This window comes from Hyperolius riggenbachi, chromosome 2 (assembly GCF_040937935.1).
Source record: "Hyperolius riggenbachi isolate aHypRig1 chromosome 2, aHypRig1.pri, whole genome shotgun sequence".
Lineage (NCBI taxonomy): Eukaryota > Metazoa > Chordata > Amphibia > Anura > Hyperoliidae > Hyperolius > Hyperolius riggenbachi.
The window spans coordinates 119713668-119731571 of NC_090647.1; the positions used below are offsets into that span (position 1 = coordinate 119713668).

Sequence of the window (17904 nt, forward strand, 5' to 3'; positions counted from 1 at the left end):
TGTTCAAAACAACGGTTGCACTGCCCGTTCCTGCCTGTAGAGTTCAGTCAGAACTTTAGATCCACGGCAGCCCGCAGGGATATGAGAGACGCGATGTGCGGTGATGCGCTATAGAATTCAAATATAGGAAGTGACATCACATCGCTCGCCTCTCTCATATCCCTGCGGGCTGCCACTGATCTGCAGGTCTGAATGAACTTTGCAGGCGGGCACGGGCAGCGCAGCCGTAGCTAGAGAGCACATCCTCTGGTCCACTCCAGTACTTCCCTCCCCTCCGTCCAGGGGCCTGGCCAGTACTCCCCTGGGCTGCACAGCCAGAACTAGGGACGGCGATGCAGAGGACCCGTTCTGAGCGAGCGGACGGCAGCGCATATAAGCACATGGCAGAAATGTGTATTATATGTGGGTGGGCCTTGGATAGCACCCAGGCGGGGTTCCAAAACAGCCGGGCGGCCCGCCCACCTAATTAGCCCTGGGGAGAACACTGAATGCAATGAGAATTTGCAGCAGATTTACCCAAGAATGCAATCTTAATGGCAGCAGATTTCCCCACAAATTCCAATCTTATTGGCAGAAGTCGATTTCCCCACAAATGCAATCTTACTGGCAGCAGTTGATTTCCCCACAAATGCAATCTTATTGGCAGCAGTTGATTTACCCACAAATGCAATCTTAATGGCAGCAGATTTCCCCACAAATGCAATCTTATTGGCAGAAGTCGATTTCCCCACAAATGCAATCTTATTGGCAGCAGATTTCTCCACAAATGCAATGACAATTGGCAGCAGATTTCCCCACACATGCAATCTTAATGGCAGCAGATTTCCCCACAAATGCAATCTTATTGGCAGCAGTCGATTTACCCACATATGCAATCTTAATGGCAGCAGATTTTCCCACAAATGCAATCTTATTGGCAGAAGTCGATTTCCCCACAAATGCAATCTTATTGGCAGCAGATTTCTCCACAAATGCAATCTTATTGGCAGAAGTCGATTTCCCCACAAATACAATCTTATTGGCAGCAGATTTCTCCACAAATGCAATGACAATTGGCAGCAGATTTCCCCACACATGCAATCTTAATGGCAGCAGATTTCCCCACAAATGCAATCTTATTGGCAGCAGATTTCCCCACAAATGCAATCTTAATGGCAGCAGAAGTTGATTTCCCTACAAATGCAATCTTATTGGCAGCAGATTTTCACCACAAATGCAATCTTATTGTCAGGCTCAGCTCAGGCTGACAGGCAGCACAGCAATTCACTGACTCACCTGAGTCTCGAGTCTGGGTCTGGGTGGAGGATATAGGCAGTGGCTCTGCCTCTGGAGGAGGATATCGGTGGCGCCGGCACTCACACACTGCTGGGCCTGCCTGGCTCAGTCAGCCTGTCTGTCCTCCTTCTACTCCGTCTCCTCTGGGCTCTGGCTGTGTGAGCACCACGGCGGCGGGCGGCACTAGGAGGAGCGGGCTGCGGGCACTCACTGTGGGCTGTCTGCTGGCCTGGCAGCGCTGGCGCTTCTGACAAAGTCTCTCTCTGTCCACGGGTCGGGTCGGGCGGGCGAGCGGCCGCAGCAGTCTCACACATTGAGCTGTGTGGCTGCGTGTCATCGGCACCTCCCCCCGGCTGCCTGTTTCCTGATTGGGCTGCGCCGACGTCTACGTGTGACGTCAGGCGCACAGTGTGTGTTGCTGGGCAGCTGGGGAGTGGGGAGATCGGATGGTAGGACTTCTTCCTTCCTTCCGCAGGACCCGCCGGGCACCGGCGCCTGTCAGAGCCAGGCGCCTGGGTGCAATGCACCCACAGCACCCGCCCAGGCGCGGCCCTGATTACACTATACATTATACAGTCCAAATAACATGATTTTTGTTCATAAGCTATTGTGGCCACTCCATAGACATCAAACATTGATGCTCCTCTGATGCTGAGATAATTATATTTGCTTACACAATAATGCAATATACTCACATTTGGATTCAGTTGACAGCTGCTCTACATTAATTCTGTCTTTCTTCTTGAATAATGAACAGAGGAAATTGGCAATTCATCCATTTCTGTGAGTGGATTCAACTTTAATTCTGCTATCTTAGGCTTATAGTGGTAAAATAAACATTATGATATTTCAGTCTGAAACCGCATATATATGTGAAATATTTAATTTTAACTATACTGTTTATCTTGCTGACTGCATCTGTACCGTTGTATATTACAATATGTCAATGAGATTATGGTCTCAAGAAGATCTTCATCAGATTAGAAAGAAGAATAATTGACTGTACTGTAAATGTGGTTAAAGGGATAAATAATCATATGAGGAGCAAGAACAGTTTTCCTGTGTTATGCTTTGTAGATCATAGTCTGTGAATAAAAAAGGTGTTTTGTTAGAGCAGTTATTGTTGTTATTCTTATTTGCACCTTTAATAAAATAATTTGTGCACTATAACTATACAATTAAAAACCTGTCTCTCAGCTTTTTATTGCCCATATAGTTATCCTACTTACCTAGGCAATGTCATTAATATATACTGTAAATTACAATTTCCAATAGATCACAGTAAAGCTAGTACTGGTAGCAACATTCTTGCACCAGACACAGCCAGCAACAAAAACAGCAGCCTGCTGCTTACAATCAGTGTAACTGTGACACAGAAGTCTTCTGCTCAGTTTGCTTTAAAGCGCACTCGCGTATGCGCAGGCCAGGCTTGAGGAGGCCCCAGGTAAATAAATCTGATTTTATTTGGCTCATGTATCTTATCCTCTAAGCATGCATTGTTAAATGCTGCTCTTGGCAATGAAATGATAATCTTCAGGCAGTAGGTAGAGCTGAAGGCTAGTTCACACTCAGAGCACAAATCGAGGCACGAAATTTTGTGATTTTGCATGCGATTTGTAATTGTGGTAATAATTCAAGAGAATGAAAATCTCATCCCGATCCCAATTTTGGGGGCCAAAATGTTGCATGCAATGCCGGAAATCAGCAATGCTCTTAAAAGCTCTGCAGTGTGAACCAGCCCTGATTGACATGATGAGGCTCCAGGGAAAGGTAGACGTTAGTCTATTAGGTCTTTCAGGCTCTTTGTTGTTGTTTTTTTTAGATAAAGAGTTTATTCATAAATCAATTGTCTATTGTATTTGAGCAAAGAAGACATTTTGAATTTAATTCTGCCTTATAATACTGCTTTAAAACTGTGAAAGCTATTTGATATTTATTCTTTTTTATATTCATACTATTACAAGCAGCTAAGAGCCTCATTGAGATTTCGATTAAAGAAAAAAAAGGGTCCAGATTTGTTGTAGCCTTCGCAAATTTCCATTTAGCCCTTCATTACCTCAAGGACAGATACAATGACAAATATCACATGACAAAATATAAAATGGAGCATTGCTGTAACGATAAGCCTTGGACAAGAGCTACTGGAAGTGTTTTTTTGTAACGTATTGTACTTTGTCATAGGATATTGGACTGTTTCTAACGTATTCTCAACTAGAATTACATCCTCATATTTATGATAGATGACTTCTCATGAGCTTCTCCACTGCTCTGGAGTTCCTTTCCAAAACATATCCATTATTCTCTAACCTTCAAAACCTTTAATCACACCCTTAAAGGAAGCCTATTGTGAAAAACATTTCCCAATTTGGGTACTTACCATTCCTGCACTGGGTCCAGATGAAAACTATCGACAAATCCGTGTCGATTGCTTATATTTGTACAGTAGCACGAACCTGATCGAGCTCGGCTTTTTTTGCTACTGCAGGTGCAGTGCGGCCATGATCTTCAGTAGTCCCATCGCTGGAATGGCCTCATGGAGAAGCAACCAATCTAACCTAAGTGATTCCAGCCTCTGACCAAATTCTGCTTTTTGCAGAATATGATTCAAAGACTCACTGACTCTGTTTCTGCTAGGTACCGTATATTGATCCTACCTGGGACTACAGTTAACTGCTTTCATGCTCACCTAACCTGCAGACAGGCCAAAGTTCCTGTTAGGTGCGGTAGGCACATCCTTATAGACCGTACAGTTGGAGGCATTACTACTGGTGGTCATCTCTACTGAGGGGCTGCAAACCAACATTATTGTTATCCAGCCATGTGCCACTTTACTGCAAGTACTGCCGTCTATCCCACCCTGTGCTCCCTTTTTGATCATTGTGCCATAGACATTCACTGCCTGTGCATTTGAGCAGTGAATGGGGGGATTATATTAATAAATTGTTTACATCCTGGATGAAGATAGTCTGTAATTTCCTGAAAAGAGAATTGCTGCTGCATTCTGGAGGAGAATTCTTAAAGGCAAATAGCATACTAAGTAGGACATTAAAATTAATTGCCTAATGTGTAGAATCGTTAGGAATAATTGCTGCTGAAAAGAGATATTTTATCATTTACTGCTGGGGTCCATGGAGAGTTTGACATCACTCACACTTTTTAGTCTGCAAACAGATAATGCACAGGCATTTTAATCCATCAAATTGCATTGGACAAAAAAATGCAAAGACAAGCAGGAAAAGGCTAAAGTAAGCGATTGTCTACATTACATTAACATAACAAAAAATGAGTTTTTTCAGCACTAGGATGTGCTTGATGACAAGGTACGTGTTTGCAGGTGGGGTCATTCTGGTAGATTTATTGTGTTAAGGTTCCTTAAATTCCATCAGTTTGTTCCTATTCTGCCACCCCCATTACCCAAAAGATGCAGAGGACCTGTTTCCCTCAAAACAAACATACTTACCTTCTTGCACCCTGAGTATGCATTACCACAGATCCGAATTAGTTGGGTGCCAGGATAAGCGATTTTTGTTGCTATTCTTATTTGCACCTTTATTAAACTATTACAGTGTGCTATAACTATACAATTAAAAACTTGTCTCTCAGCTCCTCATTGCCCGTATAGTTATCCTACCTGCCTAGTCAATGTCACCTGTGTATAAATCACAATTTCCCATAGATCATAGTAAAACTAGTACTGGTAGCAAACATCTTGAACCAGGCAGCAGGCAGCTTGAAAAAAAAACAGTCTGCTGCTTACAATCAGTGTAACTGTGACACAGAAGTCTTCTGCTCAGTTTGCAGTGTTAACTCCTGCTCTTAGCGATAAAATTACAACCTTCAGGCAGTAGTAAAATATTGTTCCACGCAGCACCTATCCTAATCTTAACCCTCCCGTCTAAGTGTCTAACCTTAACTCCCCCACCTAATGCCTACCCCCGCCCCCACCCTCTTTCTCTAACCTTAACCCCCCTACCTAATGCCAAACCCCAACCTCCCCTAACCCTACCTAATGCCAAACCTTAACCTCCCCTAAAAGTGCCTAACCCTAATTTAAATTTGGGCAACCAAACTACCAATTGTAAAATCAGCTACTACCTGCACCGACCAGCTGAGTGCCCGATTGCCAAAGTTAAACAAAGGCATCTGTGAGAGTCGAGGCGCTGAAACAACCTGATCTGCCATCAGCTCTCCTCCCTCCAAGGTGTGTTTTGATTTTTTTAAATCTTATTCTAAAATTTTAAATATTGCAGCCTTCAGAATCCTGAAAGCATTCATCAGCACACAAAATATGCACCTTTATAGCCAGCTTTCCAAAAGTATACTTTGCACATGTTGCTAGTAGTGGTAGATTACCTCATACAAAATGTGATTGCGGTTTTGTTACCTTGAGTGTATACACACTGCTCTCTCCGTACACATATTATCAAACAAGGCCCCACCAACTGTGATCCAGGTCCAGGCCTCCAGATAATTTCCACTTTCATACAAATGCCTCATGTAGCATGACTATCTTGTGTTCATACAAATTCTCCTAAAATTAAATAAAATTTTCTGCACAGCCTTGTGAGATAAGCTATGGCATAGTCTTAGGCTCTAGGGGGAAAGTGAAAGTAAATATTTTTAAACGTTTCACCTCACCTACTTTTTTTTATATTTAGAAGTATTTTCCAGTAGTTAACTAGTGTGACAAATCTTTTAGAGCAGAGGGGGGATTTGTAAAATCCACTTTAACTTACAAAATTCCTTCATCGGTTGCATCGGGAGTGCAACACCAAAGTTAATCCTCTGCCGTTGTCTTTGCCATCCTGCCACTTTTTATAAGATACTTATGTGACATAACACACCCCACAGAATTTACCTGTCCTGAATAATCTGTTACATTGGTTTCCCACTTCGTATAATCAGTAACCAAATCAGCAAATTATGCTGTGTATAAAATTAGTGTACTTGCTACTCACAATTTACCTGTAAGTCTTGCCTGGCATTTTTTTTAAAGCAAGCACATTTTAATTAAGGTAATAATGCAGATACCTCTAGGGTGAAATCTATGGGGACATTTAAGCTTTTAATTAAGGAAGGATAAAATGCTTTGTGTTGTGTTACATGATGCCGAGTTATTTCACTTTTGGAAAGATTTGTTTGGCTGCGTTTTAAGGACTGATAAAGCCAAAATACCAGTTGAGTCAATTAATAAAGCTTGGAATAGTATTTTCAGATAAATAAAAATATTGTTTGATGAACACATTATAAAATAAATATGTGTGTGGCAAAGAAAGATTAATTAGGCTGGATTTATTCACCCTTGAGTAGACCCAGTGAAGCAAACTCAGATAATTATTGTGCTTGTTATTAGTATTATTATTGTGATGATGGTGATTGTTAATATTGTTATAGCTATTATAACTATAAAGATGAACAGCTGAAAAAATGTTACAATGGATGAAGAGGAAATCCAGCTTAATGGGACAACTAGTTGCCAGTCAATATATAGTGTGTATGTATGTGTGTATATATATATATATATATATATATATATATATATATATATATATATATATATATATATATATATATATATATATATATATATGACCCTAACTGTCCTCAGGGTTTTACAATCTAATACCTGCCACGTGTCACTAACTGACCTCAGGAGCTTACAATCTACTATCTGCCTCATGTCACTGACTGTTCTCAGGAGTTTACCATCTAACCTTTTCCTCGTGTCACTAATTGACCTCAGGATCTTACAATTTAATCCCTGCCTCATGTCACTAAGTGTCCTCAGGAGTTTACAGTCTAATCCCTGCCTGCTGACACTAAGGCCCCGTTTTTAGTATGTGGTAGTGCACGTTGGTACATGTTTTTTCTATAGCAGTGCATTGGAAAGAAAATTTCAGTTAAAATGCGTTAAGTGTGAACTGTGCCATAGGAAAACATGGGCATTACTTTGAAAATCAGTTTTCTTTCAGTTATAACTGAGAGCAACTGATTAAGTGTAAAAGGGGCCTAACTGTCCGAAGGATCTTACAATCCAATTACTGCCTGCTGTCACTAACTGTCCTCAGGAGCTTACAATCGAATGCCTTTCTCATGTCACTAACTGTCCCCAAGAGATTACACCCCTATTCCTCGTTTCATGTCACTAAGGATGACACGAGAAAGTGATTGGAGTGTAAACTTCTGAGGATAGTTAGTGACATGAGGCAGGGAATATTAGCATATTATTATCATCATTATTTAGTATGTATGTAGTGCAGACATCTTCCACAGCACTGTATAGAGTATATTGTCTTGTCACTTAACTGGCCCTTAGAGGGGTTCACAGTCTAATCCCTACCATAGTCATTTATCTATGTCTATATCATGTAGTGTATGAATCGTAGTCTAGGGCAAATTTAGGGGGAAGCCAGTTAACGTATCTGTATGCTTTGGGGATGTGAGAGGAAACCTGAGTATATAAGATCCTAGGGACAGTTAGTGGCATGAGACAGGGATTAGAATTCAGAACAATTTTTCTTGTTTTCCTTCTCCTAAACCTAGGTGCATCTTATGGTCAGGCACGTCTCATAGTGCAAAATATATGGTAACTTTATTTGGTGTAATTTCATGAGCCACATGTGGTTCCATTACATTACAGCTTGCTTCCTCTCTTCTCAGGATGCAGCTCATGAGTGGGTACATTAGGTGCACATGGAGTATCTAAGTCAGGAGGAACAGTTGGTGCTAGACCACTTTTTCCAGTATTTGTGTACTGAAGTAGATGCCCATTGTCTTCATGAGGAGAAGGGACTCGTAGTCACAGGAGGTAAGTGTTGAAATAGGTGTTACCTCAGCTTGGTGACAGGAAGGTGGCCTTCATGGCATATCTATATGCTTCCATGATGATGATATGTCTCCAATAAACCCATTACCAGGAAATATGTGAAATATTTATTCTAACATACATAAATAGGTCCTCCTGGGCATGTATCTTTGAGCAGTTACTGACAATGAAATGTTTCACTGACAAAGCATTAAAAAGATTTAACTGCTTTGCCAACAGTCACCAATAGTTTTTTTTCAACATTATTTTTAGGTTACTCATCTTACTTGAGTCGTAGCAGTAGGGTATTGTACCGTGTTAGCCATCTGTTTCTTTAGTTCCAGGAAAGAGCGGGACATTGCGGTATCTTCCAGCATAGTAGTAGCAGTAGGGTGTTGTACCGTGTTAGCCAGCAGTTTCTTTAGTTCCAGGAAAGTGCAGTACATTGCGGTATCGTCCAGCATAGTAGTAGCAGTAGGATATTGTACCGTGTTAGCCAGCAGTTTCTTTAGTTCCAGGAAAGTGCGTTTTTTCTTTAGTTCCAGGAAAGTGCGGTGCCCTCATCTTACTTGAGAGTTCTTTGCTGAGCTTCAGCCATTGCATAGGGAGCAATCAGCTTACAATACGAATTACCCTGAGCTTTCTCAGTCCATGTCAGCTGTGATGGACATTCTCTGTCTTCAAAACAATATCTGTTTATATTACCATCAAACTAATGTAGAACATATATTCTTCTATGACATCGCTCTGACATTTGTAAGAGACACATTCTAGAAATTTACTTTTTGCATCCACTGTCACTAATAATGCTCTTTAATGTCTTTGGCTCGAGTCTGTACAATTCGATAGCAATCTAGTTATGTAAGGAAACTCATAGCCCAGGGACTCTAATCACTATTAATTAAAATGCTTAGAGGGCAGCATCATCCTTTTCACTAATGGCAGTTGGCACACATGCCTTATTTAGGTGTCTTCACAAATCATGGCTCTCTCCTGCAGCCTGTGGCAGAATAGACTAAAGGAGAAGCTTCTGGCCAAACTTTACAAATAACTCTTCCCCATTGAAATAGAAATCACTTGAGAATGAAGAATAAGCACAGAATGAAACAACTGTAGAGCAATTGCCCACCTAGTCAACAAAACTTTACCCACACACTTTTAATCATGTATTTCTTTAAAACAGCAGGGAGTGGGACAGCCATACCAGGAACAAACACATATATAAGTAGATACATACGTATTCTACTTACATAACATGTATTGTACTGTCCACATTTTTATTTCAGTGAATAATACATAGTAAATAAAGAGAAAACTGTTCAGGCATTTTCCATTTTACTGCTTCTGACTGAAGCCAATCCTGATGTCATTTCCCCCCTTTCCTCCTCCTTTTTTTTTTCTCCTAGAAACTGCACTGTCATATCTAGTTTGCTTTGTAAACACATGTGAGCACAGCATAGTTCATATTTCAGCAGCTACTCCCTTCCCAGCCTTGTGTCACACTGAACTGCCCTCAGTCAATCAGTGAGGAGCAGGAACGTGGAAGGGAATATGAGAAGCTTCCCTCTTGTCAGCAATGTGCCAAATAGAGCCAGGCTGACAAAGATAAGATTTATTTCAGCAGAAACATTTATGATTAGATTGGAATGCTTGCAATGCAGGCTCAGGCTGCAGGCTGCATAATAAACACAGAGCAGGGTGTAAATGGAATTTGATTTTGTGGCTGACAGTCCCACTTAAATAAATAAAAAAATGCCTAAAAGCAATAGCTGTGAACCAATCGGTTGAAGGTTTAATAAAACATTATTGGCAGATTTGATCTTCTGGAAGAATCAACCCATGCATGTAAAGCTTTAACCTGCTTACTAGTTCACCAAAAAAAGAAAACTGCTCCAAAATAGAAGTTCCTTTTCCATCCTTGGTGAATATCAGTTACTTGGGGAATCTTTAGTCAGATGTTTTATTATAATAACAGGGTGGAGCTTTGATGAAGTAATGCATAAGGGCCGGTGTACTCAAATGGTTAAACTGCTCAGTTACCATGATCTACAGCCATCGTGTTGCTGTGTAAGGCAATTGAGTGGCTGTGTTCATCTTCTAACCGCACTTTGAGTCAGAAGCTGACATGCATTGGGAGATTGACAGACACGACATTTAGCTTCCTGCAGATGGTCATAGGTGTGCTCATGAGACCTTCTGCCAGTCCCTAAAGCCACAGGAATCGTAAATGCCACAGGAGGGGAAGAAGAGTGGTGACTCCACCCTCCTCAACTGTCAATTATTGTGAGCAGACCCCAACATCTATGCAGCTCTGTTTACTTTATGTGATGTTAGCGGTATTGATAATTATCGGGTATAGAACCTCCCACTCTCTCCCTGCTATGTGGCTATGTCCTGCTAGCAGGAGAGATCAGATTATTCCATCAGCTCATTAGGGGTCCAGAGGATCCATTTACATGTTCTCCGAAAAAATGGGAAATTATTGAACTTTTTTTAATGACCTCCTTTGCTTTGCCAGTTATTTTCCTACTTTATAAACAACCTTCTTAGTAAATTCACTGATGTTCACTCCTGATGGGTTGCACATCATCATCATTATCTTGTCCTCTATCTTGCTCCAGAAATCTAATATTTTCTTGTTCTCATTCTTTGTTGCAAGAGTCTGTAATACTCATAGAAAAATGGACAACAATCATTGTGAATGACAAACCTTTGGCATTGCTGTCAATTACAGTGATCATTTGTTTTCTAAAATCAAATAACTTCACAATCATTTAGTTTAAGATGAAAATCATAAGTAATCCATATAAATGTGAAAGAAGCTTGTGCTAATGCTTCATATTGTTCTACAAGACTGGGGCATGTTAAATTACAATCTATGCTAACATACGGGGACTAGTTACAATAAAATATAAAGAGGAACTCCAGTGAAAATAATGTAATAAAAACAAGTGCTTCACTTTTACAGTAATTATGTATACATTATTTAGTCAGTGTTTTCCAATTTCCAATTGTAAAATCTTACCTCTCCCTGATATACATTCTGACATTTATCACATGGTGACATTTTTATTGCTGGCAGGTGATGTCAGTGGAAGGAGAAGCAGCTTGCTTCTTTTGGCAGTTGAAAACAGCTGTAAACAGCTGCTATTTCCCACAATGCAACAAGGCTCCCACAGTGTGATGGGAGGGTTTTCACCACAATATCAGCCATGCAAAGCTCCCTGATGATCTGTTTGAGAAAAGGAATAGATTTCTCATGAGAAAGGGGGTATCAGTTACTGATTGGGATGAAGTTCAATTCTTGGTTACAGTTTCTCTGTAACTTTTAATATTATCTAGCTAAAACGAGTCTGCCTGTTGCCTAAGTTTGACAGGGGATTGGATATTTCCTTGATTGGCCTGAAGTTTAGGATTTTACAAAAGTCTGTTTTCTCTAATCCTCACAATTGAATGCTAATACACACACATCACCACCCCATCACAACCCAACATGTTTCACCCCATAAAACTTGGGGCTTCATCCGGGGAACATAACAAAGTGCAGTAGTGCTAAAGTGCTATACAACAAAAATAAAGTGCATTCAAATATCACATTGATACAGCCCCAAGGGTATATATACAGGCTAACCAAGTGAAACATGTTGAGTTGTGGTGCGGTGGTGATGTGTGTATTACTGGAAATATCTAATTACTTGTCAAACTTGGGCAACGGACAGACTCTTTTTAGCTAGATAATATTAAAAGTTAAGTTTTATTGTAACTAGTCCTCCTACGCTAGCATAGTTTGTGATTTAATTGTATATCAGATGTTTTGTGTTTTGTAAAGACTGGGAAGTGGCCAACCAACGTGCCTTTATTGACTGTTTAAAGAGAACCTGTACTGAGTAAAAATATTTAAAATAAACACATGATGTAACTTCAAATGAACATTACATAGTTTCCTTGCCATCAGTTCCTCTCAGAAGCTCACTATTTTCTTCTGACAATAATCCCTTCCAGTTCTGACAATACTTTGTCAGATCTGAAATATATCAGTTGCTGTCAGTAAAATATCAGTTGCTGTCAGTTATAGCTGAGAGGAAAACTGATGTACCAGGTCATTTCCATGTTTCCCTATGGCTCAAGTGGGCGATTTTACAGTTTAACTGTGTGCTGACCAGAAAGCTGTTATGGGTAATGGCCATTTTCAAAATGGAGGACGGAATATTCCCTTGATCACAGTGAACAAACAGGACGCTGGACAGGAGAAAGACACTGAGGAGTAGACTACATGGAAGGTAAGTATGACTTGTGTATGCTTATTTTGACTTTTTCTTTAACAACCATGTCATTTGAATGTTTATTGATGGAGATCAGTTAGCCATTTTTCAGCAAATCAGATTTATGTTAACTAAATTGTATGTATATATATGTATATATATATATATATATATATATATATATATATATATATATATATATATATATATATATCTCAAGTGGTCAAACATTATCTTAGCATTATTATAACATGTACCCCTTTATGAAACATAGTGTTTGTCAAATAACTCCTGTTGGTATTAACATCATCTCAGGTACTCCTTGACTCACATAATCTGTCAGAAGTACTCTGTAAATTAACAGCAGATTATTTTCAATCATTGTTATGCTTTTAAATTGACTTTACTTTGAATATTTGTTGTATTTCAAAATGTCTTATAATGTCATCTTGACTGTGAAAAGATCGAGCAGCCCCATAAACCCCTCAGCTCCTGCTGGGATACATGGACCTTGGATGAGAACCTAGGGTTAACATTCAAACTCCATACAGATAGTGTCAGACAAGCTTTCAATAGGTACACAATCTTAGCTGAGGGGAGAATATAAAAATAACTTTTATTTACAAAAGACATACAGAATTTAGATTTGCTAAGTATCAGAAGATCTTTGCCTTCCGGGTACTAAATTAAAAGTGTGATTTGTGAAGTCTTGAGTCGTATGGCTAAATACAAGGTTTACTGTCAGATCTGAAAGTTTAGAGGTACATTTTAGTCAGTCATGAAGATGACTCATTTTAAACTGTCTCAAAGGACGTACTTTGCTTCTTGGATGACTGATTTTTTTCTTGGTATTTATCCATTCACCAAAACAGAAATCCCTATAATTTTCAGCATTTTTACTCTGGCTTTGAAGCAGATCATGTGATAATGCAGATCACTGTGCATGTACGTGTGAAAACTGCGCTTGAAAATTTAGATGCACAGTAAAGCGGAAATTTTATTTTATGTGCTAGATGTGGTAGAATTATCAATAATGATATCAATAGTCTACTATAGCCTATCATAACTTATTACCTACCATTACACAAACTGCAAAATGGCAAATCTTTAAAGAGAAACTGTAACCAAGGATTGAACTTCATCCCAATCAGTAGCTGATACCCCCTTTCCCAAGAGAAATCTTTTCCTTTTCTCGATTAGATCATCAGGGGGGACTGTATAGCTGTTATTGTGGTGAAACCCCTCCCACAGTGTGATGTCAAGACCTAGGTCCTGAATTTCCTGTCTGTGAACCTTGTTGCATTGTGGGAAATAACAGCTGTTTCCAACTGCCAGACAACCAGTATCTCCCTCAGTGCATATCTATATCTATTTTAAAAAACAACAACAACCTTTTAGCCTATTGCAATGTTAGTGTGTGTGGTTATAAATAATGGCAGTCGGCGCTGTCTAGTTTTTTTCTTGTCTGCCACTGGTAAAGATGATGACATGCAGGCTAATTGTGGATCAAACAACATGAACAAATTACATGGCGAATATCAATAATTTCTGGATCTCTCTTCTATTTTTTAACTTCTCTGTAACGATTGGTGTCAGCTAAACACATTTTCTGATTATTGGTGATCTGCAGTATCACCAATAATACAGATGCTATACCTGATCATGTGGTGATCTGCAGAATCACCAATAATGCTAGTATAGCCAGACACAGGACTACCAATGTGAGTAGTGTTTGGTGCAACAGTAATGAGGAAGAGGAGGTCTCCCGAGGAGCGGGTGACTACAGACAATGCTGCAGCCAAGGATCACCTGAGGAGCAGGCGAGTCCGGCTGTACTGCAGCTAAAGGACACCTGAGGAGCAGGTGCTACAGGTAATGCTGCAAGGTTGATCACCTGAGAAGCAGGTGATTAAGACAGTACTGTAGCCAGTGGACACCTGAGGAGCAGGTGCTACAGGTAAAGCTGCAAGGTTGATCACCTGAGAAGCAGGTGATTAAGACAGTCTCTGTAACCTGAGAAGCAGGTGTTACAAACAGTGCTGCAAAAGGTGATCACCTGAGGAGCAGGTGATTAAGACTATACTACAGCTATTGGACACCTGAGGAGCAGGTGTTACAGACAGTACTGCAATAAAGCTTCACCTGAGGGGCAGGTGAATGCTACAGATCCCTCACCAGTCGCTAAGCCCACTGGTGAGGATATAGAGGTCAGACAAGCAGAGTAAGCAACGTACGGACAGATAAGGTACAAAGACAGAAGGCTGATTCAGTGTTGAGTTCAGGCAGAGTCGGCAACGTGAATCAGATGGGCAGAGGTACAGAGTCAGCAAGCAGGAGAGTAGTCAATGAAATCAGAAGGTCATAACAGATAATACAATGTAATTAGTACTTTAAGCTATCAACAGAATCTGGCTAAGTGTGGATCCCCAGCTCCGGCTGGTTCTAGCACACTTTGGGATCTGACTAAGGTCTGAGCGCTCACACGTAAGCATTTGCAACAGCAGACACGGAGCGTCTGACAGTCTGGTACTATATATACAAAGTTGCTCCGCAGCGCCACCCCAGCCACTTAGCCAATCCGAAGTACCGTTGGAGTCAGCTGACTGGGCAGATCAGCTGACTCCCCTTCTATTCGCATAAAAGTCCTGTCGCCTGGAGCGCGCGCGCGTAGCCCTCAATCTATGTGCAATAGAAGGACCAGGCAGATCATCAGCATGAAACTGCGCGGCAGAGGCTAACGGCTGACACGCGAAGACAGCCGCCATGCCGCCTGTCTCCGCGGCGGCATCTCCACTATCCCTTACATTCTCACTTTGCAATGTATTGATTTATTTTTTTCCCTTTTTGCTTATCGTTTACGTGAGATGAAAATTTCATACTTACCTGGGGCTTCCCCAAGCCCCCTTCAGCCTGATTGATCCCTTGCCACCACCCTCCGCCTCCTGGATCATCCATAATCCTCCTGGTAACTTCAGCCAGTTGGGGACAGTTGATGCTGGCGCACGCTCCCACGTAGTGCTCCTATAGCTGGCAGCTCAACTGAGTGTGTGCAGCCGGCCCTGACTCCCGAAGTTACTGGGAGCCATAGTGGAAGAATGAAGCAACAGAGGAGGACGGTGAGGGACAGATTGGGCCGAAGGGGGCTTGAGGAAGCTCCAGGTATGCATGAATTTTTCATTTCTATTGATCTCTATCTCCTATTGTTCTCTTTAAGGTCCTCTTTAACATAATCCTCATTAAGAATATATACCACAATAAGCATTAAATGCAACTTTATAACTACAATAAATAGCAATAATGATTGATCAATCACAATTACGAATAGTTATAAGAGAAATAATATTTTACTGTTTGTAGACTGTATTCCACATCTGCAGTAATAAATCACCAGTATGTCACATCATGAATTATTTGAGTACTGATGTACCTTGATCCTAGACATTTGTGCTAGAGGCAGCCTAGACTCTCCAGTGTCACAGTCCTGATGGAGACACAATCCTGTCTGTGGCCCCTGTAAGTATCCATGCCTGACAGTCATAACTGGCATTTGGCTAGATCATGCAGCTTGGGTAATATTCCACTCGGTTTGGGACTCCCAGGTTACCTGTGAACACTGCTTTTCCTTGATATGATAATATCTGACAGAGAAGAAGTGGAAACATTTCAGTCTCTGCTATTTATCCACAGGGAGTTAAGTGATCTGGAAAGAATACATTGTTCAGTGGTCAGATGATGAGAAATAATTTAGTATCATAATTTTTTTTTTCATTTTTTCCATTGTATTGTTTCTACTTGTTGAGGATTTGCAGAGTTCAGTAAATCTGTAAAACAATTAACACTCTGGTCCTGGTGATGTCACAGAAATCACGTGATTTCAAATCCCATGATGTTATGATACCATCCTGAACTTTTCTCTGCCCTTCATGATGTCCTTCTATCTCACTGTGACGTGCTATAATGTAAATTGGCTAGTTAGCTAGTTAGCAATATGTAATATGTTTTATGCCCCTTACAAGATGGGCCTACAGGCTGTGAGGAGCAAAGCAGATAAAAATGACGCTGGATGAGCACTGATAAAAATGGTGCTGCCTTAGGCAACTATAGTTGCGAGTAGCGGCTAGGAGGTTAAATTATGAGGCCCTATAAATAGCAGGCACCATAATGTAACCTCCTTGCTTCTACTCGCAGCTTTTACTATTTCCGCCTATGGTGGCAGGGAGTAGCTACAATTGGGAAGTGGGTTAGAGTTAGGCATGGGAGTGGAGTGTTTAGGGTTAGGCACCTGGGCTGGAGTGGTTAGGGTTAGGCAGCTGGGGTGGAGTGGTTAGGGTTAGGCATGGGAGTGGAGTGTTTAGGGTTAGGCACCTGGGCTGGAGTGGTTAGGGTTAGGCAGCTGGGGTGGAGTGGTTAGGGTTAGGCAGTGGGGTGGAGTGGTTAGGGTTAGGCACCTGGGCTGGAGTGGTTAGGGTTAGGCAGCTGGGGTGGAGTGGTTAGGGTTAGACAGCTGGGCTGGAGGGGTTAGGGTTAGGCAGCTGGAGTGCAGTGTCTAGGGTTCGGCACCTGGGCTGGAGTGGTTAGGGTTAGGCACCTGGGCTGGAGTGGTTAGGGTTAGGCAGCTGGGGTGGAGTGGTTAGGGTTAGGCAGCTGGGGTGGAGGGGTTAGGGTTAGGCAGTGGGGGTGGAGTGGTTAGGGTTCGGGACCTGGGCTGGAGTGGTTAGGGTTAGTCAGCTGGGGTGGAGGGTTTAGGGTTAGGCAGCTCGGGGTGAGGGGTTAGGGCTAGGCAGCTGGGGTGGAGTGGTTAGGGTTAGGCAGTGGGGGTGGAGTGTCTAGGGTTCGGCACCTGGGCTGGAGTGGTTAGGGTTAGACAGCTGGGGTGGAGGGTTTAGGGCTAGGCAGCTGGGGTGGAGTGGTTAGGGTTAGGCAGCTGGAGTGGAATGTCTAGGGTTTGGCACCTGGGCTGGAGTGGTTAGGGTTAGACAGCTGGGGTGGAGGGTTTAGGGTTAGGCAGCTGGGGTGGAGTGGTTAGGATTAGGCAGTGGGGGTGGAGTGGTTAGGGTTAGGCACCTGGGCTGGAGTGGTTAGGGTTAGGCAGCTGGGGTGGAGTGGTTAGGGTTAGGCAGCCCGGGTGGAGGGGTTAGGGTTAGGCAGCTGGGGTGGAGTGGTTAGGGTTAGGCAGTTGGGGTGGAGTGGTTAGGGTTAGACATCTGGGCTGGAGGGGTTAGGGTTAGGCAGCTGGAGTGCAGTGTCTAGGGTTCGGCACCTGGGCTGGAGTGGTTAGGGTTAGGCACCTGGGCTGGAGTGGTTAGGGTTATGCAGCTGGGGTGGAGTGGTTAGGGTTAGGCAGCTGGGGTGGAGGGGTTAGGGTTAGGCATTGGGGGTGGAGTGGTTAGGGTTCGGCACCTGGGCTGGAGTGGTTAGGGTTAGTCAGCTGGGGTGGAGGGTTTAGGGTTAGGCAGCTCGGGGTGAGGGGTTAGGGCTAGGCAGCTGGGGTGGAGTGGTTAGGGTTAGGCAGTGGGGGTGGAGGGTTTAGGGCTAGGCAGCTGGGGTGGAGTGGTTAGGGTT

At 42.1% G+C, this 17904-nt stretch overlaps 1 protein-coding gene across 15 annotated transcripts in view; it reads left to right on the forward strand.

Moving 5' to 3' along the window:
- PDE1B (phosphodiesterase 1B) overlaps window positions 1-17904 on the forward strand; it is a 493290-nt gene that overhangs the window by 99087 nt on the left and 376299 nt on the right. The window contains exon 2 of one of the 15 annotated variants that reach the window (XM_068267297.1): window positions 7936-8083. The exons of the other annotated variants lie outside the window; for them this stretch is intronic. The gene's annotated coding sequence lies outside the window, so the exon portion shown is untranslated. The remainder of the gene's footprint in view (window positions 1-7935; window positions 8084-17904) is intronic. 15 annotated transcript variants of the gene reach the window in all.